Raw genomic sequence first — 24,868 nt, 5'->3', positions numbered from 1 at the left:
AACCCTCAAAAAGTCCAGGCTTGAGCAACTGTTTTCCTACGCAATCAAGTGAAAAAGACAGAGAATAAAGCTTAGAGCAAGGTTCTATTTAAATAGCATTGCATATGCTCATGTTAATGAAAAGATGTGTACTTGGAAGGGGGAAATAAACCAATCATTTAGATTATATAGTTCATGGAGAGCATGTGATTCATTAATGGTAGGGGTATTCAGAAAATCCATTTAAGGAAGGCAGCCAAAAACAGTTGATAGAATCAGAATGCTCTCACTATCTATTGGGCATACAACATTTAAGAAAATTTACAAGCAGCAACATTAACTACTGTTCCCAGCCTTTACAATTTGTACAATGAACTCAGACTTCAACAGACAGAATAATTATGCTAATAGAAGAAAAACTTTCCAAAAAAAAGGCAGCCAAATCTAAGAGACCTGTCAATGTCAGTGTCATCAGTGGAGTGATAACTAGTAAAGAGCAGATATCAAAGGCTGTCTTTTTCTTCCCCTCTATGCTCTGTTCTGTTTGAGCCCATGGTGGTCACAGCTCCTTTAACAATATTTATAATGAAGGAACAACGTTGGAGATGTCAACCCTGATTATTCATAAAGGCTCCTCCTGCCCAGCTCTCCCCTTAGGCTAACTGTAAAAGTACCTGATTCCCAATTCTCAAACACAAAAGCGCACAGAGCTTGAAAGCTGAGCTGACTAATAAAGTTTGCATATCCCTAAGAACAAGAGCACACAATGAAGAAGAAAAGGAATGGCAAGATTAAACAAAAACAGTAAGCTTGGATGGGAAATAATAAAAATTTAAAGAGGCAAGAACTTAGATACCCCTCTACCCCCCCAATACTCCTGTTCATTTACATTTCAGCATTTCCTAAGAAGGATCTGTTTTATCTCCTGACTGCTGCATCAAGGTATAACATGCACCACAAAACTTAAGTCACAGTTTGGACTTGGAATGATGAGACATTGAGAGCAATGTAACTTCTGGGTCATGGAATTTCAACTCAGGAGGAATCTAGAACAAGAGATAAGATTGACACAGTAAACCACTCTGGGTTACTGCTTTGCTTTGGACCTTTACTGTATGTAAAACACACATGAACATGGGAAATCCCTTCAAACAAACAGGAAACAGCATCCTTACTATAGTACCATGAGCTGGATTTGTCTGCTGTGGAGATTCAATGCATTTCTGAGCGCTTGTCAAGCAATGGTAGCTTGGGGCTAGACTGTCAGAGATTTTTTTCTTATCACATACTGGACTAAAAGAAAACAAGGCCATCTTTGTCCTTCTACTCTGCCTTGCTTGACTGCTGGAAAGGGCAGGGGCCTCCTGCACAGCACAGACAAGTGGGCAAGAAGGAAAATCAGGGCAAAGAGTCCATGCTACCCCAAGCAGCCAGCAAGCTGCAAGAAGGGAAACCTCTTCACTGCCCCTTTCTGGGGGCTGACTGACACCACAGCATCGCCTTGCATTCTGAGAGGTTTGGCCGGTCAAGAGATACGGGAACTGAGGAGGCTGCCACCTCCTCCTGAGAAGTGTGAAGCTGTTGGACTCCACTCTAAGTTGCCTAAGGCAGAAAGCAATAGCAAAACCACCGTTTTTGTAGCAAGAAAGTTACAGGGGCATTTTGAGGCAGGAATAACAGAAGCGCAGAATCATCGAATAGAGAGTTTGAAGAGGATACTGGGAAGAGCACTCTAAACTGGAGGAATGGACATGACATTATCTCTGCAGAGCTCCCTTTCTCCTGGGTACTTTCACAGCAGAGTGGTTTCAGGGCTGAGCAGGCACAGGCTGCCCATATGCCCACAGAACTGCCGACAAACCCCCCTGGCTGGCAGAGCCCCGTGGAACATTATCTGAGATAACGTGTTCTTCCTAAGTGAGTCCAGGGGACTACACGCCTCCTATCCATCTGCAACTGCTAATGAAAAGTGTACCTGTAAATAAAAAATAGGAATAAAATTTATTTTATTTAATCTTGAACAAAAATTGAATTTCTTTCACCTCACTTTCACGGACTGGAGCAGTAATGGAAGATGGGAGCAAACTATATTAGCAGGATAACACTTTCAAACATACTTCAATACTCTATATAAATTGTGGAAAAAAAGGGAAACAATGAAGCAGAAGGAAAGATACATTCAGCAGTAATATTTTAAAACAACTGCTACTGTACCAGTCCACTAGTAGTAATTTTTATTTTTATTTTTTTTTAATCACACATACACTACACAACCTTATATAAAGCAATGACATAGGACTGGCATAGCTAGTTAATCATACAGGATACAAAAAATATCCTGAAACAGCTGATCCATGTAATTTTTTCAGACCATTTAAAATCAGCTACCCCCCTCAGTAGACAGGATGAGTAGACAGACCATCTACAGCAATTGATCTATGTACAGATGTGCCATCCCAGTGGGAGTGGCAGAATATGTGTTACCACCAGCCAGGTTACACCTTGCTGAGAAAAGCATCTGAACTTTACAAAACAAGAGATAGCAGTGACAAATCAAGCTGAGCTCAAACTAGTAGCAACTGTGTAGGCACTAGACAGACTGAAAAAAACCCACATTTTCATTAAGAAATTCACATTATCCACAACAACTTTTGTAGACTGTAATAGTCTCCGTAGAACAAATGGAATAGTCCCTCTTAACAGCAGCAACAAAGCATCTCCTTTCTTAGTGCAACTGCTGACCTTTTCCTTTTTGTGAAAGAATCTTCCATGCTACAACAGGAATAGGCCAGGCCTATCTCAGCTGATTTTGCCAGCACACACACGTGTCCTTGTCTTAGAAGGATTAAAAATGGGTAAAATTTCAGACTACCACAGCCTAGATGAGGGTTTCTCTTACCCTTACAGCTCAAGTTATGCCACCTCAGATGACAAGAAAGTCATAGTAGTGTCTCTGGGACTCGGCAGTTTTGCCTTTACATCAGCATTTGTAAATCCTACAAGAAGGATGATACTGTGGTTGGTTTACCCACAGAGGGCATATTCTCTATTGAGATATACAAGGCAGCATTGCAAAAGGTCAAACAGAACCTTCCTCAGAAATGTGGTCCACTTAAATCACTGTTTGCAAACAGGTCAAGAAAAACTGGCTTTCATTCTAATAGTCTGGAAAGTTTTGTGCCTTTGAAATGTAATAGCTACTCAATCTCAGACTTTCAAATTTTGTCTGTTGACTCCCCTAAATATAACGGAAGCTAAAAAAAAGCATTTCATTTTTTGTGGGATACTTTTTCTATCACAACCGTGCTAACCTGATCTAAATGAGAGATGGCTCCAAGAGCAACTTAGGCATTGAGAAGTCCATAAAGTTTAGAAACTGGTGAAGAGTCTTGATTATACATGATCCAAATGAAACTATTTTTGCTCAGGGATCAAAATTGTCCATTTAAAAAAATCTCAGCTCTATCACTCTAGAATTTTTTTTTTAATTACAAGGGTGTTCCATACTCAGCTGCTGCAGGAGTTAGGGACCTTTGTCTAGCTAGGCAAACAACTGTGTCATTACTCAGTGATGTGCAGGTGTTTACAATGTCACTGTCCTCCCCTACTGAATTTTATTCATGTATCTTTGTCATCTGGAAACATAACACAACACATTCACCTCAATTGCCACCCTGATGACCTCAGTGTGATTCTAGTAGTAATGTGCTCAGCCCAGTATTCATGATACACATCTCACATCTCTAGCAAGAGGGCAGTGCATGGGGTGATGAGGGAGATGAGGGACAGTACCTGACTCAGATCAGTAGCCATAAGGCCATGGCCTTTTTACTAATTAGCATGATTTCAAAAATAATTTGCCTTCTTGACTATGCCACAGTGCATCAAATGAAGTTGAGCACTAAGAAAGTGGCAGAGTAAACTCATTACTATGTACTCATTCACTGCCAAATTGTTAAAAGAGGTCATTTAAAAGGTCAAGAGTGATACTACACTACATGAGAGCTTTAATCTGAACATATAAAAATTGGCAGCATCTAATTATGAAACCAGAATTAATAGGGAGATAGTTCAGAACAAGAAAATAAGCACAGTACAGTCAGAGAGGAGTCATTAACCAAAACAGTCATATATCTTGGAACAAGCCAGCCCTATCTTTCTAGTCATTGTAGAGCACTGCTCATCAGTTTTATAGTGTACCTCACTAGCCATTCACTGCACTGATACCTGGAGTTATTCACTACTTTAAGCCTCTGCAACCTAAGTAGAGATAAGGGTGTTAAATACCCCTCTTTTGACATTGTGAGGCACCCTACTTTAGGGCAGTACGAACTCACAGCCCAGCTGTCCTGACTTGAGTCTTTAGGCTCCCTCCATAGATCGCAACAGTCCTTGACAGAATCTGTCAGCAGCTTTTGGTTTGCAAATCAGCTTTTTAGGGGAATTATGGTAGAAGTTAACACCTCATGCTTTCTCCGGTTTTTAAACATAAGAAATAAACCTTCCATTTATAAAACAGACTTACAAATCTCTTGCCCTTTTACACCTTTCCACCTCTCTTTACCGGGAGTGTCCTTAATAAGGCACTACCCAGAGAAAGCAGGAGCTGCCTTTGGTGAACAGGAGCCAGCTGCTTTTCCAGGTGGTTTGTGTTTGAATAGATTACCATTCCTATTGAAAGCTTTTTCAGTGTTAGATTCACACCCTTCCCAGCTGCCTGGTCTCCACTCTGACTTGAAGACAGAAAGGAGAATGCCTATATGCTAAAAAAGTTTACAGCGCACTAAAGGCATGCACATCTAGTAGAAAACAAATTTAAAGTAACACACTCACAAACAAGACAAATCTTGCTCAATCTCTCTTCTTGGTATGTGGTCTTCTCCCCAGAAACACCATGCCTTAGGGAAACAGGGTGTGGGAAGGGAAGGAAGAATCACATAAGCAAATTCTCAGGCACCACCACCACCATGACCTGAAAAAAACCTTAACTTTATTCCTCCCTGTCCCAGCTGTCAGGAGTTACTGCCTGCCTTCAACATTCCAGCAAAGCAGTGGCCTCTTTGTAAGACTGCCCACTAACCATCACATTGGAATTTCCCATTCCACCAGCAAAGTTGCACTTTGCATCTGACTACCTAGAACATTTAATCAAACCCCCACTAGGAGCCAAGTACAGGTCCAGAAACTCATGGCAAACTTCAGCGGGGAAATGAAGGAAATTTTTAAAAGCATTAATTTCCCAGCCAGTCACTGCTGGTAAACTTAGCTTTATAGTATCTGCAGCCAAACATACATATATGACTGCAAGCTCACCATTTCTAAACCACACATTCAATTTAGATTTAATAAGACAGTAATTGCACATTAAGTACTCATTGATTACCTAAAATACATTTATTAAGAAATAACAGCTATGTAACACATCTCTTAGATACTCACATATCCATTACAAAGCTGTTAAACAGCAATAAATGTTTATCTAAAATATTAGCATTCTTAACACAATCACACATAACACAAAATACACATACTATTAAATCCAAGAGAAATAGACACCAAAGACAATTAAAGCCCCTGTCTAGTTGCCTCAATTCTTCTGAAAAATGCTGTTGTCCCAATGCCTTAAGTTGCAGCACCAAGCCTTTGAATAGAAATCTTCTTGAAAAGATTCAAGAAATTTTCAAGAAGAAATCTCCAGCCTATCAAGAAATCCTTCTTAGAGCTTCATTTACTTGGTGAGAGAACATCACCCTTCACAGCTCTGACTCAAGGATACAGAAGAGGGCTCTTTTTTACTACACTTCATCCTTCATTGCAGACAGGTTCCCAGTAAACTTGTTTCTGTGGGGTCTCAGAATGGTAGCTTCAGCTAGAAAAGGAATTTGTGTTATTACTTATTATTTCTGTATCAGAAAGGAAGGTACACATCTCTGCTGAACAGGTGCACATGATGAGATAAGCAAGGGAAGTGACATTCAGTGAAGTAAAGAACATTGCAATCCCATGGGATGCACTGCACAGAACTAAAAATAACACTCAGCCATATCTGACCTGGATCAAAGACAAAGAGTTGGCAGGAGTCTGGTGAAAGAAGCCAAAACAAGCACCAAAAGGAAGAGGCTGTGAAAATGGAGAGTGTGGGTCTTAGGGACAAGGGCTCTACACAAACATGAGGCACTGAACAAACACATACAAAATGGGAGCTGCATTCTGAGCAGTTCCTTTAAGCCCAGAGAATTGCCTTTTAGAGAGAAAAAAGCTACTGGAACAAAATGAGGTACATTCTGTCCAGTGGGCACTCTCTGGAATCAGATCTGAAGCACCTATGTAGGGCAGCATAATGAAACTTTATTTCTGCTGCTCACAATTCATCAATTTTCTGGGTAAGTCCAAAACTCCTACAGACTCACTGGCCTCCTGCTGCAGCAATTAACTCACTTTTCCTACTAACTTATTAATTAATTTTAAAAAGCCTTTGCTATTGAGCAATACATATACATCATTAACATCAGAGAACTCTTTTATTGCATTATTGTTTATTAAAATACAAACTCAGAAAAAGGAAATTGGAAAGAATGAAGGTTATAAAGCAAAAACACCCAGAGATGGGTCTGGAACATAGGCATACTCAGTCATGGAAATTCTGTTTGAAGCTTCACTGTCTGTTTTATTATGGATTCCATAGGCAGCTTCTAATTTAGTGCAGCTGTTAACAGTCCTGCTACATCAAAAATTCCCTCTGCTGAACTTTTGTAGAGGTTTTTTTTGTTAGACAAGAACCAGTCCTTTCCAATTTCAGTTTCCTAATTATGGCATTGCAGTTCTCATTTGTACTGTAAACCTGATCAGATTAAAAAAAAAAAAGAAAAAAGAAGTAATTTACAAGTGTTGGTAGCACTGTTTTTCCCAGCTGCTGCATTTACCCAGTGATACATAAAAGGTGAGCAATAGTTGGTCAGTAACCAGCTTAGCAAATCGTCTCTAAGAACATTGCTGTGAAATGTGTATTACAGCACCTTCTGTGACAAACCACCGTGTAAAAGCTTTGATTTTCAATTACTATTCAAAGCCTCAATACTAATTTCTTTTAACTGCATACTTTAAGGAAATTAATATAAACAAATACCTCAATTACCAACCAATGAAGAATAAAAACCTACAAGAAGGATCAACCCACTAATCGAACATTTAAAGCTATAAATAGTAAACTAAATCTAAATGAGTAATAAAAAGACTGTCACTGTTGAAACATGTCTGATAAACAAGACAGATTTGGTTTTCTTCTTCTATGTTTACAAATAGCCACCTTTCCTTCCAATCATGTCCACAGAGGTATTTCCCTTTTCTTTAACATACTGAGTTTATTGTAGACAACACAATTCATACCTTTTTCCAGCAATCATGGTTCAGGGCCCCTCTGAAGGATTTGTTCTGCAAAGTGACATATTGTGACAAATACAATGATAATGGGGAAATATGGAAGCCTGACAAATATTTTACTCCTCATTTCCACTAATGAGAATAAAAACAATGAGAGACACCTATAAAAAAAATGCAGCAAGCAATTTATTTGGTTGAAGCACAAGCAGTGCTTTTTTTTTTTTCCTTACTCCCCTTTCTCTTACTTTGCTTAGAGCGGGCTTTTCATTTTTTTCTTCATTTTGCTTTATATTGTCAACCAAGAACAGAGTTCCTGAGGAGAAAAACAGGGGGTAAAGAAGACAAATCTGTCTCCTTTGTGTGAGAGCTGTAGGCCAGAGTTATCAACTCCTCTGCTATTCAAGACAGATTTGCATATCCAAGGCCACCCGAGGCAGAGAAGGCATTTGGAGTCTGATTTTTTTTTTTTTTTCCACAAGAACACATCAGGGAGCTAAGAAAAATAAGGAAACTCCGAAAAAATACAAGTAACTACTGAAAAGAAACCCAACTAAACCACTATAAAACCTTGTGGAGGGGAAAAAACCTTCTGTTCAAGAATTAATTTCTTGAAAAAAAAATATTTTATACATAATTTGCAAATACCATTTTTAAAGAACCTTCACTGACAGAACTTGGCACAAGAGCTGCAGATTAACATCCATGCTGCTTCTATCTATATCTTAATATGAAACAACTTCTCTGGATTCAGGAATTAAGGAGGATGGAGCAGCCAGTCTGCAAACAGGTCAGTCACTTTCCCAGCAGTCTCGTCCCAAACACACAGACACAAAGCCCCAGTGGTGGGTACACGGTGCATCGACACTGTCATTAGTACCTACTCTGGTACTATTGCAGAAATGTCACTGCTAAAAGGGGTGAGGCTCCAGCACAATCCATCCCTAATCACAGGGCTTGTCTTCTTACAGATATAACACTGGAATTAATAGATCTCGTGATAGCAATGCAGTGCCTGCGGAAATTACTTTTACAAGTGTTCTCAGGAAAATCACAATTAATACAAATACACTTTAAGTTAACTTTATATATATCACATACATAGCGGGAATGTGCATGTAATCTACAGGATGCTCTGGAGACTGTATACACTCAGTACTTCTATTAACCACAACTGCCAGCCTAATTGGCTGCTAAGCCGTGTTACCCATTGTCACACACACACACACACACACACACACACACACACACACACGCTTGCTTTAGTCCAAGACTGAGCTACCTGTGCACTTCATTTTCCTGCACTTCCTCAGCAAATCCATTTTTACTGCAAAAAGGCTGCCACCTATAATGGCATAAGAGCACTCTGGCAGATCAGGGTGCTATGAACCTGAGTAAAGACAGCTGAATTCCATTCCTCAATAGACAGCCCAAAGACCCTAAAAACCCCATTATTGTCTACTGCCCACACTGAACTGCTGTTTAAAAAAATCTTTTTGACTTCCACAGAAGATCATGAGTAATTTGTTCTTGATATAATGAATATTATAAAAAACTGTCTTAGCTAGATCTGAAACACTACCCAACTGCCCAAACCCAAACTATATATGTATATATATTTATACTATGCTACTGAACAGTTCTCAGCAAAAAGTGGTACACAAAGACATTTATTTCAGCAATTTAAAGTCAATGTTCTGAGTCTAAAGCTTTTAACCTGTGATTTGCTTGGACTAAAAAGAATAGTTGTGGATACAACATTTTCATAAATATTTATCTTTAGCATGACAAACACTTCCTAGAAACCATTGGACCTAGTCATATCCATATTGCACATTAGACAATTCTTATTACATTAATCATTTATTAATTTATTTATGCATATTTTCCAAAGAAAGTGAGGAAAGTTTTGCTGAAGTAAGACTCTGAATTCAATTTGTATTAATTTATCAGATACAAAAATAGAGATTATGGTAGTGCAAAGCAATATGTGGTTGAGGAACAAGGCATAACAGACAAAAGTCAGAACAGTAGTCATGTGAGTCAGTGTCCTGTTTTGGAGCTTTCATGTGTGTAGTTGTCTTAAACCAAATAGTTTTGTTTCTTTTTATGTGTATTTTGAATTATAGGGTTTTATAGAGTAGTGGGAAATATTTTACAAGGGTTTCTCTATAACAGGATTTCTGAAAGAGTGCATTAAAACTATCTCCCACACAAAATCAAACAGCCCCCCTACAAAGCCTCTCAAAATCACTGATGGTGCTGAAGTTGAAGAAAAAGAAGAAAGCCACCACCAAATATTCAGAGATCCATTGAAATACAGGTCACAGGTATTCATAGCCCGGCATGTGATTTCCATGCTTTCTTATATGCTAAGAAATATTAGTAAAAATGTCAATGCCAGCATAAAAGGAGAGTTTTGCTGTGTGGGACACTGGCTGTGAGAAAGTAAAGCAGCAGAATTCCCTGTCTAACCTTTCCACTTGTCCATTGCCACAAGGAGTTAAAGGCTGGTAGATACAAAAGAATGAGAAACAGCAGCAGAACAGAGTAGAAACATGGATCAGCTCAAGCTTTTCCTCACCTATTTATACATCACCACATTTCTTCTCATAATGGCCTTTCTCACATGGCACATTAACTATTAATGTACTACAAAAATGAACCTGTTCCCTCTTAGAAGCTTCCCAGAACTGGTGTGACTGAAGTAAAATTCCTCCCTCGGTGCCCAGACTAGATTCTTCTAATCAATTTCCTGTCTTCAGGATAGCAGTTGCTAAAAGTGAAGAGTATGGCCTGTAGCTCCTATAACTAATTGGAGGGCAAGGCAGAAATGAAAATCTGATGGCATTACTTTGCAATCCTACAATCCATTAGGAGAAGCAAAACTAAAATTCATATAATTATCATAACTGTTTTTTAAACCTATGAAATTACTTCAAAGTGAGGAAAGGTCTAAGTTCTATTCTTACTCCATCTGTTTCATATGCATTATGACTTTCCAGGTATTAAAAGACTCATTTTAAATGGCAGAGAAAAATTATTCAGTAGGGAATCTTGAACAAGAATATGCAAGTCACACATGAGGCTATTCTGCAGGAAGAGGATAAGCAAAGAGCACATATATATAAAACACTTACTCCATGAATACTTAGCATTCTTTAAGGATAAAATTACATCACAGTGCCAGACAGTAAAATTGTGCAAGAGCCACAAGCCACACCCTTGGAAGTACAATGTCACAAACCAGACGATATTTAAGGACAATTTGGATCAGTTTCAAGTCACTCAGTACTTTCTCTAAAACAAACCAGTTTATGGGTATAATGATGATATCTCACTGCTTTCTCTTCCATTTACAAGGGTCAACTTTCAGAACAGTTGATTCTTTAGCCCAGATCTTATCAATGTACTGTTTTCTTTCCAGAAAATCTGAGCTAGAGAAGAAGCTGCAGGAAAATGTAGGTCCTGAAAGATTCGGTATGGCAACACCTGCCTTGGTTTGCTTTGGTGTCACTGTTGGGGCTTTTTCAGCCAGTGCTTTTCAAGAAATAGAATGATTATTTCACCCTCCCTGGACAGAGGCAATCTGCAATGATTAGGGCACTAATCACTTTTGTGATTATAAGGTAGACATTCAGAAATACTAATTCAAAGCCTTTATGAAACTAGAACTGTAGTTCCTTAATCATTTAAGGTCCTGTTGAAAAAGCTGTTAGAATGGTACACTAAAAAGATCATAGATAACAGACAAGGTTAAGTCTCATTATAACTTCCTTTAAGGCTGAGCTCAGTAGTCAGTTCTTTACCCCATGTTTTCAATACTACAGAGATTTCTTTTGCCAGGGTTGGTCAGCTCTCTAATACCTTTTAAATTTCAGTTCCTAAACTAAATAGACTAAATACCACCCTTCTCAATGGAAGTCAAGTTATTGGCTGTTGCAACAGTAGCAGACATTTTTTCAGCTAATGTAAATCAACATGTTCAGTATACAGATGCTCACACAGACTTACATCTGTCCTGCATTTGGTATAATAATTTATTTGCTATAATACACTTTATATATAACACTTTTTAGCAGGTGTCCTTAAAAACATTATCTCACATATATCTGTGAGAAAGAAGTTGGATTGAAAACTGACAAACAGTTGGAGGTTCTGAAACTGAGTCCAAAATACTTTCTTTGAGAATTGGTGAAGTGATAGCATTTTCATTTCCATATCCCTCTTTAGCTTATAGAAATGCAGGAATGTCATTTCTTTTTAATTCACTTTGAAAATATAAAGAAAAATATTATTTTTGAGCCAATGTAAATACAAAGTCTCCCTATTTCTTCCCATCTCAAATAATTTTTATAAGCATTTGCTCAACAGCAACTAAATGTAGAATTGGGAGAGCTTGAGGAGAATTTGAAGAGATATGTAAAATTAAAGTCCTTCAGTTGTAATGTTACTTCAAATATTCAAATGTTCAAAGACAGTAACACAGCACCAGAAAATTAACTTCCTTAAAATTCATGTCTTTTCTAAGCTCAAATGGATTAGCAGCAGATTTGAGGTAATTAATTATAATTACAAGTTTCCTAGGGAAACATGGTATAATAGACTCATTAAGTGAAATGTTAGATTTGTTCTGTGTTTGATTCTCAGATTATTTTAGCACAGTGCAACATTAGCCAAAGTTTTTTGGGCCAGACACCTTCACTTAGGCTGAACAGTGGCTCCGTCAATGAATAGCCCCAGCTGACTTCAAAGAAAACCCACTTGGGCCCTTTATTAGATATTTTCAGCCTATGAAGGTAAAATTCATTCCTTCTCAGTCAAATACTGTGGTGTCTATTGAATGAGTCAGTGGGAGCTTTTCTCTGGGAAGGACCATTGAATCTGCCTCACAGTTACTTCCTGATACTCTCTTCACTCTTGACAAAAGATTTACCACCTAACCAAATATCTAACTAAATAGCACCTGCACAGTTTTGAAGTAGTCTTTAAAAAGGGCTCAATTATATTTTTAATTTTTCAGCAATCTTCTGTTTGAATCTATTGCTGAGCAGAGGAGTGTTTTACATCTGCCTTTTGTTATGAAGGCATAAATGCCATTGAGCTCCTTATGAACTGAATACACAGAAAACTCACGGCAGTCATTACTACATCCAGTACTTAGAGAATTCCACACAGCTATTAATAAAACTCCTCATACAAGCCACAGCTCTCAGTCTAGACAATGCCAGGAACACGAAAGTTGCCTCTTGATACATGCAAAAGATCCCCTCCTCTTTGATGCCCTTGTACCATTGTCCTCAGTTTGAAAGGCAAGGGAAGCCAATGATGCACTTGCCAAAGAAAGTAGCTGCAAAAAATGAAGAAGTGGCTAATTAAAACAGAAAGGACTATTTATTTGATGGTCTTCTGTGCTCTTGCGAAGTTCTGACGCACAGAAGACAAATTAAACAACGATTCATTTTGTGTCTGTCCTTTGAGAACCATGCCCAGTAAGATTACAGATAGGATAGTGATAGGTCCAGCAGGGATTTCTACCAATTAAGCTTCTACACTCTAGGTGGGTTGAGGTGTTTTGTGAACCATGAGTTATTTTTGCACATTTCATGGGCTGCAGTGGATAGCCACAAAAGGGCTACATTAGGAGCAGTGTTACAGGCTTTGCTCAGAGCTATCGTGTGTTCCTGCAAGTCCAGACCTCTAAGAAGATTTCAGTGAGAAAACTGAGAATGCTTAGCTCTCTAATACTATCAAAAGGTTGATAGGTGTGCTTTTACTTACCCAACCTTTCCATTTCTGCAATCAAGAGGGAAAAAGAAAAGATTACAAGGTTTAATTAACAACAGATGCAGGCAGGTGATGACAGGTTTTATTCCATTGAATATTTACTATTTTCTCCTATATGCCTCTTAGCATCCCAAGAAACTGGAACTCACAGTCTGTTTGTAGCTAAACCAGAACTTTCACATTACCACCTTACTTTCTTAAAAAATGAAAGGCATAGTTTATATCTGTTCTACATGGAAATAACTGTAGTACTTTAGGTATTTATAGCATATGTTTTAGGAAACATCAATTCAAAAAACAACAAAATGAACAAATTTCAGGTGTGTCTCACAGTATTACAAATATTCTACTTTGTAGAGTGACAGTTTGAAGTTACACACACACACAGAGGATTCAATAAAGACAGTTTTCCTTTGATAGTTGTACAAGTCCACCGGACCACAGCATAAATATCAACTTATGTATCCACAGACAGTGTGATGTACATCATACAAGTGTGGCACTTATCTTGAATATCACATCCTACATTTGGAGGATGTACCCTGTACTCTACCTTCCTTTTCCCTTGTGCAGTACAAAGACCTTTGTTTGGCACAGTAACATTTTGGCTTAGGTTTTAAGCATATTTTGAAGATCAGATGCTTTAGAAAAAAGGTAAACTTCATGCTATTGTAAAAGCACAGAATCTGGTGTTGTAGGCAAGACTGGAATACAGTGCCAAAATGGGAAAGAATAATGAAAGAAAAAAGCAAAGGTGCTTTGATGCAAAACCTATGCAATATGGAATATACTCTATCGAGAGACCAATGGAAGAAAAATTTGCAGACCATGGGACAGATTCACACAGTTGCCTTGATTTCAAATGTCTATGAGGAAAGCCTGTGTGGAAACAATGAAAAGTAAAAAGAAAGTAAAAAGAAAGACTGGATAAAGCCACCCTGCCTGAAACAATCACTTTTTGTTTTTTAATCATAAAATACCATTTCAAAACAAATGACAGAATTTATTATTAAAACCTTGATTTTAACCATTCATGTGAATTGCCCAGTCATAATTTCCCCTTCTCAGAAAGGCATTTTCAGATAAGAAACAGAAAAAAAAAATACATAATTAAACAGGATTGTCCTGGGTTGATTAAATCGTAATGTCTAAAATTTCCGTTTTCCACAACACTTTCTACTTTTATTTTACCCTTTTTTTTAATGCTAACTGAAACCTTAAAAAGCCTCAAGGATGATTTTCAGGTAAAAATAAGCCAGAACTACTAATTTTCTGTTATTACTTACTTCACACAGGCTATAGAAACATAGACACACCTCATTTTGTTGTCCTAAGGCCAGAAAGGGAACCTTCACATCTGCTTGGATCCATGTTTCACCAACTACCTGAAGAATAAACCTTCTGTCTCAGCACAGAGCTCTTTTATTAAGTTGATACATAAAACTAGGCTTTCCTCCAGTTAAACAACAACAATTTGTTTTAGTTTGATAGGTCTTTCTAAATAATGGTATCATCAGTAAACATCTGGCTTCTTCCTAGCAGATTAAGCCTCCAATGAGGAAAGTGTGTTTATAATTCTAATTTGAAACACAGCACATTAATATGCTGATTCTCATAATGTTTGCCTTAACCTGTTTGGAGAAATTATGACTACAAATATCTTGTACATAACACCTCTAAACTACCAGCTTGTACAAACACCATGAGAGCGGCTGCAGTCTCACACAGATGATTAGAACCACTTCAGAGGCAATCATGATTAGCGCTTTGGCTTGAAGCCATATTTTACACATAAACAAAGCATCTGTTTCTGAGTTCCTGTCCCAGGCTAATAGACCCACCCCCACTATTACTAATAAGCTCATTCAAGAGAGCCAGATGGCCTATCTGAGACAGCCCCAGCTTCATCCTGAGCAAGGCAAATCAGAGACATGGAAGCAGAGCTGGCTCCAAACTGTATTTCCTTGGGATACAGCAGCCAGTAAAACAGGGCATAAACTGGCTCCACTAAAAAAGAACACAAATGCTGGTACCATCCATTATTTAGAATTGGTAGGAGGCCAACATCTGCCCCTCCAGAAGATCCTTTCATGTAGGTACGGTGAAGGAAGATGAAAAGTACAGCACACTTCTGCAGGAGTCGATGTAGTGCAGCACTCACCGTCCCCATCCCTTGTGGGGGTTTTTGCAGACTTTGCAAATCCCTGCCTGCAGCCAGGCATTCCTGCTCAACTGTCTTTGCTGTACATTGTGTGTACTTGACAATTGGGTGGTTTTACATATTTAATAAAGTGTCATGTTTAATTAGTAGAACTGGACTCTGAAAAGGAGCTTGTGCTCCTTAGCAGCAACACAAAGTGTCGAGAACCAAACACAGCACCACTTGGCTTATCCAGTTCTAAGATCTCTGGTTTTAACCTCTGATCTAAGTCTTCATTTAACTAGTTCAGTTTATAAGTAGATTACAGTCAAGATGCTCCACAAGTCAAGGAGTTGATTCTGCAAGGAAACCCATAATTGACCTAGCCTAGGAAGACTCCTTATGTTTTATTCCAAAGCAAAGAGATAGGCCGCAGTTAGTGACAGGGATAGATGGCCATTTAGGTCACCTGCCCCAGCCAAGCACGTGTATAAAGAGAACCTAATTTTCCCCCTTCCACTATGACACACAGAGTACTTTTTTCTACCGTGCTGACAACTGAATTTCAGCAGAGTGTGTGTCTGCATGAACTATCAAAGACAATTTACTATACCAGGAGCAAATGAACTTCACTCTAAGAGCAGCAGCAGGTCACATCACCCCTGCAAATGTAAGGAAGTTTTGCAGAGATGAAGTCCTTTCAGAACAGCACGGCCACAGTGAGCATCCTTCTTGTGTGCTACTATCCTGAAGCTACAGACAAAAAAATCCTTTACTTCTGTCTCACGGGGATACCAGCAGAGTTGCAAAGATATAAACCTCCCCAAACGCAGCTCTCCTCCCCCTCCCCTCACCATCAGAGACACAAAAGTGAACCACACTGTGAGAGGAAAAAACCTTCATGAAAATGTGCTGAAACAATTGAGGCCTGTCACTCCTCTTCATTAAAGGCAGGTTCCATGGTAGTTACTGAAGCTCTGTGGGATCTCTTGGGATAAAAGCCAGAATAAAAAATGTGTAAAGTATTGTTCTTCATGTCTTTTCGCCATGCTGCCAGTCTTGTGAGCTATGCACAAAGGGCATTCCCTGAATTAAAGGAAAGCTCTGAAGAAGTCACATTTCAGTGCCCAGGTCAGATGTGATCCCCACTCTGTGCCAATGCCCACACCAGCAGCTGAGAACTCAGCCTGATTTTCCTCAAGGGCACAAAAGATTTAGTCAAAGGTGCATAATCACAGTTGTCCTTCTACTGTAAGGATATCAGCTGCTTTTTCTTCAAGTGATTATCACAGTGCAGGTAACAGGGGTATGAGATTTGAATATAAAAATGCATATCTAGAAATGTAAGAATGCACTGCCTTATGCATATGGAAAGAATGACATGTATGTTCCAGGTTTTCTCTCTTCTGGTTTTGAATTGCACTACACCAGTCATTTTGTAGGAGTAAAAAGGGGTGGTGTTACTGTTTTTCTCACTGAGGGATAGAGAGAAGGGCTAAGTAGAATAAAGGAGAGAGGAAAAGTGATCAGAAGCAAAACCAAACCCCTTGTTCCAAGAGGAAAAGCAAGTACACGGTTCTCACAAGCTTCATGTAATTAATAAAATGCATAGCAGTGATACCAAGCACTGTCCGCAGCTGGCATTACTGAGACCAGTATTCTCTTACAGCCTGTACCAAATAAAGTTATTCTAAATAAATCTTGGGGATTAATTCTACCCTCTGAGAAAGGGTAACAGGTTTCCTGGTTTAACACGACAATTGGGAATGAAGTCTTAATCGAGCAAAATATCGTGTGTCCAGAGCAGCCCATTTCAAGGGACACTAATGGAATTGGCAAAGTTTTTACAGGAATCCACATCTGCAAGCCAACCTCAGTCTGCTACCTATGGGGGAAAAGAAAAAAAAGAAAGCCCTTTGTAATTTTGACAGACTATGATGTTCTCTGTATCACATCTGGACAATTTCACTCTGACAAAGAGGTTTTCCTCCTCTGCCACAGCACCCTGCTCTACCAAAGAGAATTCCCCCATGGTGCCACTCGGTCTTTGCTTCCTCTAACACTGATCACGAGATCTTATCAATTTTATCACAGCATAGGGATTTTCAATCTAATAAAAAATCTCAATGTGTTGCCATTTTTCAGAGAAGCCTTCAGATGTTATTTCCACTATTAATCTATTTGAGTAAGAGCACACCAGACATATCGGGAAACAGTGTGAAACATGCACTATTACTCCTTTTAAGCTGAAGACTTTGAGATCTCTTTGCTTATTACTCCCCACCAAATGGTAATGCACAATTTATTTAATGCCTACTCTGTGTGTGCTGAATTAGTTCACAACGCTGCTGAGTGTCCCTTGTGAGCATGTGCTCCATTTGCACATGTCAAGCATCCTGGTCTATTTAGTCCTATCCCAACTGCTTAATGTCTGAAACAGAAGCATCCACTACATTCTGCTTGATCTAAACAGATAATTTAATACCCTTGGACAATAGGGACCTGGTGTTTTGGTAAGCTCCCATGGGCTTAACTATCACAAAGAAGAGATTGTTGAATACACACACACACACACACACAAGAGATAGGAGGCAGATCTTTATGACCCACTGATTATTCTGTCAGTAAGTAGCAGCATAAATCTAACTCCCGACCTAGCAAAATACTATTTTACTTCCTTTTACTCTATATTTTATCTTTTATAGCCAATAAAATATTAAACATTACAAAAGGTTATGTTCTCACCAATATTTTCGCTAAATGACAATAAATTCCTAGCTGAGCCAAGCAGAGGTTTCAGCAGCAGCTATCCTGACGTTGCTGGACACTCTTCCTGCAATTCCCTCTGAATACTCTGGTGCCACTAATACTGAGAAAGCCCATCTGGAAAATCTAACACTGAATTTGAATCAGTGTAATGACCCTCTTAATGATTTAATGGCAAATCCATACACTAATACAAAGCTGAGCTCTTTTCCTATGATCTGGTGTAGTATTTACCATGGAAAGAAAATTCCTTCCTTAACCTTGCCATTTTAAACATTCCCAAATATAAGTATCAGTTTTAAATATCCCAAAATCAGTATCTGCCTTCTTAACTGATCTCCCTGAGCTTTAGATCATGGCTCTAGGCTTGTTCTCATTTTTTACTCCGTGAGTTAAGAGTAGAAAATTAAAAGAATTGTAGATTAAAAAAAAAGAGAAAGGAAAAAAGAGAAGAGATGAAGGTAGTTCAGAAGGATCAGCAAGGGAGCAAACTACAGCTTTAATCTGCCCTCAAAGCAAAGCACTCCATTTACCTGGACTGTACGTGTACAAAAACCAGGTAGACTGGAAAACATGTTTAAAAGAGTGATACACATTTTATGGTCCATTGATTTGGGAGAGAACAGCAGAGCATGCAGTTGTTTAGAAACAGATACAGGAAAAAAACCCACCCAGGACCACCAATGACAGAAGACCCACTGCATATTGGCCAAAGAGCATTGGAATGACAGACAGGACAGTTCTATCACAACAAGACTTCCCCAAGTATTTCAGCCCAACAGGTTCACTCATACACCAGCTGCTCTGTTTATTCCACAGAACATTGTATATTGAACTGTGCATTCTCATATCTTGGCTGCCTCATCCCAAATTTTCAGACTCACTCTTGCCCTAGTGGAAGGTAGGACCAAGACTTGCAGCTTGGACAGCTGTGAAAGTACTTGTCCACCTAGGGAAATAACTCAGATATACAGGCTATGAAAATTGGATCAAAGCTTCAAAACACATTTCCCAGGCAGCATTAGAGCTGAAACATAATCATTAATGCTAATCAGTCCTGAAGAACTGAACTTGGGAACTGAAAACACTTAATGAAAACAGCTCATCAACTGCTGTAATAGGTTTGCTGTATCAGGAATTACTTAAAAATATAGGTTTGGGGGATTTTTAGTTTAAAAAGAAGAAATTAATCTCTAATTTAAAAGGAAAACTGAGAAACTGAGATAAACTAAATGACTTGGATAATGTCATATAATAGATGAGGAGACAAAAGGGAACAGCATTCAGATAATTCTGTCCCACAGTGTTTATTTTTTTTTATCAGTGAATCCAAACTGCTGCCAGAGTAATTAAACAGAGGACAGTATACCTTGGTAAAGCTGTTTCAAAACATGCGCTCATGCCTAGACCTGAAAAATGTAGCAAATGATAACTAGTAGCTTGTTTGAGGGGAAGAAGAGGACAGCTAAACTTATAAAACACATAAACTACTGTATTAATCCTGAATCAAGAGCACTTTCACAATCAATTAATTCTATTTATAATTGGTGGCAACTTCTTCCAGTTATGATTTTTACTAAAACAATGAGATTTTCTGATGACATAAGAATATGTGATAACAAAGATTAAGCTAAGAGACAAAGAAAACTGGGATCAAAAAGCCAGGGTGTCTGCAAGCCCAGTATCTGCCCTGTTTAGGAGAAACTCTGAACATGGTCACTGGGACACTGTCCTGGCTGAAGGGCCTGCAGCACTCCAGAATCTGATAAATGCCTCATGTTAGGAGGCACTCACACAGCAGGAGACTCAGACACTGAAAGGTGTTTAGGTGCCTAATTCCCACTGCTGAAAATGACAGGTCTGGATCTTCCAGGACATTGGAGTGCTTAATGCTTTATATAAACTGCAGACACAGACCTGAATTTACAGCTGACTCAAGGCTCCAGCTGAGCATTCTACTCACTCAGGGAGGCCTTTACCGGACACATCACACCAGGACCCCAGTGTTCCTTTCCCATCTCAGGTTTTCCTTCCATAAATTGCACACCATATTCCCTTCTTTTTTTTTTTCTTTCTAATATTTAACCGGAAAAGATCAATCTGTGTAAGTAAATTATCTGCTACTTACTCAACTTCCTGTCCTTCTAAAATACAGTTCTTAGACACAGAGGCTAGAGAATCAGTTCTGCAGCATATTCATCCAACATCAGGGTGTTTTCTGAGCTATGACCACCACTAATCCAAAACACCTGCCACACAATTGCTCAAAACAAAAGAGTGAGAGGCAGATTGCAAATTTATTTCCTGTGTTCTCTTCTACTAAGTCAGATCTCCACTCATATCACACAGTCTGAATTTTTTGTCAGTTCATCATTTACCTTACTGGAGTTCATTATTTTCAGCCTTGTGGCTTCTACTCTATTCCAATTCCTTGTTTTAAAACACTACATTAGCATTAGCACCAATTACAGATACAACAGTTTATTTCTGAAATAACTGCACTTCTGATTTCTCTTTGCAGTCCTGTCTCCATGTCTATGGCAAGAAATGGTGGCGAGAGAAATAACTTAAAAAGTCACATCCAATCTTATTAGTTTATTTTTATTTTCTTCTACATGGCACTCTCAGACTAATACAGCTCATGTCCAGGCAGGCTTTGAAACAGCAGGATATCTAAGCCTGTTTTCTCAAAGTAAAATAAAACAGACCAAGACAGAAGAGGAAGAGAAAAAGAAGAAAACTGTCGCATCTACCCACATCAAACATGTACCATGTGAGAGCTGAAAGCAACCAGAAAATAAAAAGCAGTTTTGTTTTGGTTTTTTGAGTGTGGAGGACAAAAAATTGGACAGGGAAAGGAATTAAATCACCTGTTATTAATGTATTTGCTGTACAATGCCAACTGTTGCTTTAGTGATGTATTTAAGCACATCATTGTTTGTATATTTGTAATAAGTTAATTGCTATACCTTTTCACAAACAAAATACAATTTTCTGTATATAGTCACAGAAAGCCTAAAAAATAATAGTAATTTAATATTTTTTGCAAAATGTTAAGAAAAATATTTTCCCAGAATACTTACCTGTCTTTAGTGCTTCACAGATATAAAATACTTTAGTATTTGTTTTAAAATCAAACTGTATTAAAGCTACTTTAAATAAAACTTTCTCTTCCATAGAATGTAATTGCAAAGTATTTGATAAGTTCAACTTTTAATAAGATGCCTATTTTGTATCAGGTTTGAATTCATCCTGATTTTTGTACTGAAGTGATTAAATAGATTTAATGAGTATTCAATAATAATATTAAAAGCAGATTTTCAGATAAGTTCTGTGTATGCTTAGAAATATCCTTCACAAGCCTTACATTTTATTTTTATCTTACAAGTAAAACAATAAGTCAGTATAAACCAGCCAGCTAAGGACACCTGGCAGAGGAGAATATTGGCCACATTCCTTAGCTATTAAATTAGGAATCACAGCAATAGCTTGTGTTCCAATCAACCTTCTTAAAATAGTTACATACAGTGTTGATTGGTTTGGGTTTGTTGTGGGGTTTTTTGTGGTTTTTTTGGTGTTCAGCATTAAATAGGACCTTAAATAAGCAATACTAAAAAGAAATTTAATGAAAATCTTTTCTTAATCCTAAAAATGCATAGGATGAAAACAGTCACCTCACATAACTGAACAAATTGTTTCTGTATAAAAATTTTAAAAACATTTCCCATTGTGAACAGATCAGTAAAAGTGAGAGGAAAGGAGGGTTAATACACATTAATAAATTGAAATATTTCCTTTAGAAAACTACTTTCATAACACATATTTTGTTATTAGCAAAGACAATGAAAACGCAATGAGTGTGCAATGCCCACAATTTTTATATTATGAACATAGCAAAAAAAAAGGGGTTGTGTTTAATTTTCTACAGAAAATAACAATGTACCTGGATCGAAGTCAGGAAGCAGCAGATAATTTCAAGATCAAAACCCCTTCCTTTAAAGAAAAGAAGAATCCTTTATACTTATTGTCACTATTAACCCACTCTTTAAAAACAGTCTTAGTAGAAAATGTCTCCGTTACAGAAATTCACAACATGATTAGAATTTAAGAAATCGTTTCATTTGACTACGCCTAAAGAGAGCAATTATTAAAATTGGTGAAGTATTTCAGAGAAGAGAGCAGGAAAAAATACTGGAAGATGAAACTGAATTTTTGACACGAAGGCTTAGAGTCAGGGAATGTAAATGTTTGGAGAGAGCAGAGTTCATACGCAGGGAGAGAGATTGCTGTTCTCGGTGTTGTTTTGTTTGGCCGAGGGAACAGCCTGGCGCTTTCTCCGAGCTCCCTCTCGTGAGCGGCCGCTGCCAGTGCACCCAGAGCGGCCCCGCAGCGCTCGGGGAGCCGCGGCTTCGCAGCGAATTAGTTCTTAGCCCCAAGGGACCTTGCAAATAGAAACGTCTGCTGCCAAACATGTCACCCAAATACGGCTCTTTCTCTAGAATGGACAGGACAGAAACAAAGAAACGCCGGACACTCGATCCCGAACCTACACCCTAACTCTGCTGCTCTAGGTGGTGCTTCTGAGGAGCTCAGGAGCTCATCTGTCCTCACTACAGTGGGAAAAAAGCTACACTTGAGGAACAATCCCCATAAACAGTCAAAGCAGTGTTCAGAGAACAAACATTACCCATTGAGAAGTGAAATTATAGACAGCATTGTAATATTAAGAAGGTTTTTTAACAGCAAGGAGTCAAAGCTCTCATCTTGCAAGGAACCTTTTACCAGAATGTAAATGTTGTCTTCAGTTTTGGCTGAACTACATTTGAATTTAATTAAAACATTCTACATCTGATTCTCACTTGTAAAACATCTTGAATGACTTCTCATCAATGCACATTACTAATAAACTGTTTGTTTATAAGATGGTTAGGTGCTGTGCAAATGAAGGCAGGAATTGCTGAAAGGAACATGGCTTAATACAAGCATGACAACTATTCTTTAGTGATGTTTTCTTACTCTGAATTGGACTGTTTAGATTCTAACCTAGAAAAAATCCTCTGAAATATAAATATGGGAATTCTGAAAGGAAAAGTAAAGTCTCCCTTATACACAGGACAAGGAACCATCTCTCCGTGTTAGAAACATTACTACTTTCTTAGTAAATTTAAATTATATTGGCCCAACAGTACAGTTCTTTAGCTCTATATTCCAGTGTCTGTGTTAAAGAGTAGGTCTGGTAAGAAACACATCCAATTAAATCCTATTGCTGCTATTTGCTGTGCAATATGGGGTAGTTAAAGAAACAGTGCCAATGAAGTGTAAAACTTCTGGTTATTGTCTCTGCTATTGGAAGGGGAGCACCAAAGAGCAAACACAAGAAACAGAATCAAGATCTGACCAGAAAAAATTTCTTCACAGATACTTGGCACAACAAAGACAGGGAACAGCAAACTTTAAGGTTTGGGGTTTTTTTGTTGTTGCTTTTTGTTTTGTTTTTTACTTCTGAATGTAAATAGGTCTTAGATAATGGTCTAAATTACACTATCAACAACTGAAATGCTGTTAGTTTTTTAAACATATATTTAATTTTCCATGTAGGTATTTACTAATAAAATGCTGCAATACTGTCAAACATAATTCTTCAAGGTATTCCTACCTTTCAAAGTCTCAGAGATCTGATTTTTGCGATACACCATGGACAGGGACCCATCTTGCTTATTAGCAAGGCTGCAACCAAACGACAGGATGAACATCAGAGTTTGGAAATTTATATATATCGATAAAAATAGATTTATTCCTATCTGAAACATCAATAAGCCAGTAATTTAAGGAAAAAAAATTGACAATACCAACAAATCTTCTAGATATCTCACAGGAGACTAATTTTCTTCCTAGTCTAAAATCAGTAAAAATAGTCCTGGCCTTTGAAATCCTGCTGGTTTATCTAACATGGTTTTGCTCTTGAAGAAAAACAGCCTGCAATTTTGAACATCCTGTGGCAGTGAGGCAGAGCATGCCAGCCATCAAATTCTAGTTTTCATTCCACTCACTGGAAAAATGCTTGCAGTTTGATTTCTGTTACAGGACCACATTTGAGCAAGCAACATTTATAGAGATGAGTTACCTAATTAGATTCAAAGAGTGATTTGCTATCTCAGCAATAGTTTTTAAATGTACAAATCTAGACAGAGAGGCATTTTGTAAACAGGTGTGGATGACACTGCTCCATCAGGCATTAAATTGGAGCTGCTCCTGAAAAATTGTATCATTTGTGCATTTAAATTACCAATGTTTTACCAACTGCAGTGTTTTCACACCAAATATTTTTTGTGGTCTACAGCCAATGATATTTAAGCAAAATCTCTCACCCTTCTAATAGAGGCATGAAGCTCCTGTGTGCTTCTCATAGTTCTGAGGAGATCAAAACTATCTCTGAGGAGTAACCGAGCCCTTGAAACAGGGCTACAAACCAGATAATAACGGAGTGGAAACACCTGATACTTACCGGCAGCTTTGCATTTCCAAAGAAGCAACAGCTGTGAAAAGAGGAAACCGTTTTACCTGCTGACAACTCTGTGATATTTACAATAAATTGTGCTGGGGGTGTGATCAGCAACCCCCGGAGAGCACCTGGATGGCCGCTCCCCTCAGCCCTCACCCGTGAGGGCACCGCGCCCCATTCCCAGCTGGGGGGAAGGTTTTGCTCTTCACACCTTTTCCCTAACATTCGGCTGTGACATTCATGCCGTAGTGGGAGAAAGTGTCTCAGTAAGACAAGAGCAGCGCATCCTGCCGACTTTCTGCTGTGCCGGGTGGGGA

General features: G+C 38.4%; 1 long non-coding RNA gene across 2 annotated transcripts; it reads right to left on the bottom strand.

Annotated features, from left to right (window-relative positions):
* Positions 1–5,404: 5,404 nt before the first annotated feature.
* On the bottom strand, positions 5,405–24,849 carry LOC117244952. Of its 2 annotated transcripts, none has more exons than XR_004498972.1 (5): positions 24,555–24,849; positions 23,706–23,776; positions 21,993–22,042; positions 7,366–7,410; positions 5,405–5,848 (listed from the first exon to the last, which is right to left on the bottom strand). It is a non-coding gene; the product is annotated as an uncharacterized LOC117244952 (long non-coding RNA). The 2 variants fall into 2 exon arrangements; XR_004498971.1 differs by lacking the exon at positions 24,555–24,849 and adding an exon at positions 24,418–24,441.
* Between the last annotated feature and the right edge of the window lie 19 nt (positions 24,850–24,868).

The sequence above is a fragment of the Parus major genome, chromosome 10 (genome assembly GCF_001522545.3).
Source record: "Parus major isolate Abel chromosome 10, Parus_major1.1, whole genome shotgun sequence".
Classification (NCBI taxonomy): domain Eukaryota; kingdom Metazoa; phylum Chordata; class Aves; order Passeriformes; family Paridae; genus Parus; species Parus major.
This window is presented reverse-complemented; position numbering and strand designations above follow the sequence as displayed.